We start from the raw sequence: 3,859 nt of genomic DNA, 5'->3' as shown, positions 1-3,859 counted from the left end.
TTGAGACATTTTGTATCGTATCTTTTAAAGTATAATTATTTTGTTAAAACATACTGAACAATATTTGTGCAGAATGACAAGATCTTTAATATGATATTAAGAAAAAAGGGCTGACCTATCATATTAGGGGAAGGGAGGGGCCAAAAGTATTAAATCAATAACTCTTTAACGATCAATATTTTAGTATACATTACTGAAGCAAAAATGTTTATCTTAATAATTAACAACTATGTATTATAATATTTATGTCATATGTTACATAATTAGGGGCCACAAGGGACCAGAATGCTAAATCTTTGACGGTTTATATCTCGAAAGTGAGAAATATTTTGATAAGCAACATTGAATAAAAGATGTTCAAAGTAATGTTCTATACAATATTTAACCTTTCAATTTTTGCTAAACTTCCCCATTAAGGAGTTGAAGGGCCGGCCCCTAAATATATCTTTTGCATATAGCTCGGAAACGAAAAAGAATTTCTGAATAGTTGTTGAACAAAAAGTGTTCAAAATCATGAGTGCTTTAAAGTGATATGAAGAAAAAGGGGCTGGCCCCTCAAAATAGGGGCTGAGAGGGGCCGAAAGTCTTTGAACAATAACTCTTTAACGATCAATATTTTGTAATGCATTACAGAAGCAAAAATGTTTATCTCAACAAATTACAACTATATATTATGATATTCACATCATATGTTACATAATTAGGGGCCATAAGGGGCCAGAATGCTAAATCTTTGACGCTTTATATCTCAAAAGTGGGAAATATTTTGATAAGCAATATTGAACAAAAGATGTTCAAAATAATGTTCTAAACAATATGCAACCTTTCATTTTTTGCTAAACGTCCCCATTTAGGAGTTGAAGGGCCGGCCCCTAAATACTTCTTTTGCAAATATCTCAGAAACGAAAAAGAATTTCTGAGTAGTTGTTGAACAAAAAGTGTTCAAAATCATGAGAGCTTTAAAGTGATATGAAGAAAAAGGGGCTGGCCCCTCAAAATAGGGGCTGAAAGGGGCCAAAAGTCTTTGAACAATAACTTTTTAACGAACAATATTTTGTAATGCATTACTGAAGCAAAAATGATTATCTCAACAAATTACAACTATATATTATGATATTCACATCATATGTTACATAATTAGGGGCCATAAGGGGCCAGAATGCTAAATCTTTGACGCTTTATATCTCAAAAATGGGAAATATTTTGATACGCAATATTGAACAAAAGATGTTCAAAATAATGTTCTAAACAATATGCAACCTTTCATTTTTTGCTAAACGTCCCCATTTAGGAGTTGAAGGGCCGGCCCCTAAATATATCCTTCGGATATATCTCGGAAACGAAAAAGGATTTTTGAATAATTCTTGAACAAAAAGTGTTCAAAATCATGAGAGCTTTAAGGTGATATCAAGGAAAAGGGTCTGACCCATTAAATAAGGGGCTGAGAGTATACAATCAATAACTCTTTAATGATTAATATTTTGTAATATATTACTGAAGCGAAATAGTACTTCTTCACACACTTTATCTAAATAACATGATGTTGATATCATATATTACGCAGTAAGGGGTCTTAAGGGGGCCAGATTGCATAATCTATGGCGTAATATATCTCGAAAAGGAAGAATATTTTGATAAACAGTATTGAACAAAAGACGATCAAAATAATATTCTGAACAATATGCACTCTTTCAATTTTTGCTAGACGTCCCCATTTAGGACTTTAAGGGCCGGCCTTTAATATTTCTTTTGCATATATCCCGAAAACAAAAAAGAATTTCTGACTAGTTGTTGAACAAAAAGTGTTCAAAATCATGAGAGCTTTAAAATGATATCAAGAAAAAGGGGCTGACCTCTCACATTAGGGGCCAAGAAGGGGCGAAAGTCTTTTATCTATATTCCTTTAATGATCAATATTTTGTTAAATATTTGTATTTTATTAAAGCAAAATTGTTCGTCTTAACAATTTATTTATATCATTATATTTGAACGAAAATCTCAGTCAAATTCTTATCTCATCTTATCAAAAATCGGACGGAAGACCCACTCGTTGCTCGCAACGAGATCTCATCTAGTTATTATTCTTTTTTTCTGCACAAATTTTGTGCAGACGATTTCTCGGAGATGGATTGATGGATTTGTTTCAAATTTTCAGGATTGTTGCTAGGTAATCTGAAGTTAATTCCGGCTGAACAGTTTTTCAAAATTTTACTTCCGGTCGAAAGTTATCGCCCTTTTATCAAAATTCAGAGGACCTCCTTGTCTGTGATGGAACTCAAAAACGGCTTAAGCTAGAGCGCTGAAATTTTCAGTGATGATAGAGGACATGTTGCCATTTTGCACCTGGGTTTGGATATTTTCCGGAAGTGCCTAGTATGGAAGCTCGGTAGGGGTCGAAATTTAGGACATGAGTCATGAGTGAATTTTCAAAACATTTTGTATCATATCTTTTAAACTATAATTATTTTGTTAAAACATACTGAACAGTAATTGTGCAGAATGACAAGATCTTTTACATGATATCAAGAAAAAAGCGCTGACTCATCATATTAGGGGCCAAAAGGGGCTAAAAGTTTTAAATCAATAACTCTTTAACGATCAATATTTTGTAATGTATTACTGAAGCAAATATGTTTATCTTAACAATTTACAACCAGATATTATGATATATACATCACATATGACATAATTAGGGGCCATAAGGGGCCAGAATGCTAAATCTTTGACACTTTATATCTCGAAAGTGGGAAATATTTTGATAAGCAATATTGAAGAAAAGATGTTCAAAATAATGTTCTAAACAATATGCAACATTTCAATTTTCCCTAAACATCCCCATTAAGGAGTTGAAGGGCCGGCCCCTAAATATTTCTTTTGCAAATATCTCGGAAACGAAAAAGAATTTCTGATTAGTTGTTGAACAAAAATTGTTCCAAATCATGAGAGCTCTAAAGTGGTATGAAGAAAAAGGGGCTGGCCCCTCAAAATAGGGGCCGAGAGGGGCTGAAAGTCTTTAATCAATAACTCTTTAACGATCAATATTTTGTAATGTATTACTGAAGTCAAAATGTCTATCTCAACAATTTACAACAACATACCATGCTATATACATCATATGTTACATAATTAGGGGCCATAAAGGGCCAGAAAGCTAAATCTTTGACACTTTATATCTCGAAAAGGGGGAATATTTTGATATGCAATACTGAACAAAAGATTGTCAGAATAATGTTCTAAACAATATGCACCCTTTCAATTTTTGTCAAATGGCCCCATTAAGGACTTGGAGGGGTGGCCCCTAAATATTTCCATTCAGCATATCTCCACAACGAAAAGAAATCTCTGAATAGTTGTTGAACAAAAAATCTTTGAAATCACATGACCTTTCATTTGATATCAAGAAAAAGGGGCTGACCCTTCAAATTAGGGGCTGAGAGGGGCCAAAAGTCTTACATCTATAATTCTTTAACAATCAATAATTTTTAATACATTACTGAAGCAAAGATGTTTATCTTAACGATTTACAACAATACATGATAAGATTCTGATCATATGTTACGTAATAAGGGGTCACAAGGGGCCAGAATGCTAAAACTTTGACGCTTTATATCTCGAAAAGGGAGAATATTTTGATAAGCAATACTGAACAAAAGATGGTCAAAATAATGTTCTAAACAATATGCACTCTTTCAATTTTTGTCAAACGGCCCCATTAAGGACTTGGAGGGGTGGCCCCTAAATATTTCAATTCAGCATATCTCCACAAGGAAAAGAAATCTCTGAATAGTTGTTGAACAAAAAGTCTTCAAAATCACAATACCTTTCATTTGATATCAAGAAAAAGGGGCTGACCCCTCAA

Source organism: Saccostrea echinata, unplaced genomic scaffold, assembly GCF_033153115.1.
Source record: "Saccostrea echinata isolate AGI-Se365-2 ecotype Australia unplaced genomic scaffold, CSIRO_AGI_Sech_v1 ptg000001l, whole genome shotgun sequence".
Lineage (NCBI taxonomy): Eukaryota > Metazoa > Mollusca > Bivalvia > Ostreida > Ostreidae > Saccostrea > Saccostrea echinata.
Note: the sequence above shows the minus strand (reverse complement) of the source record.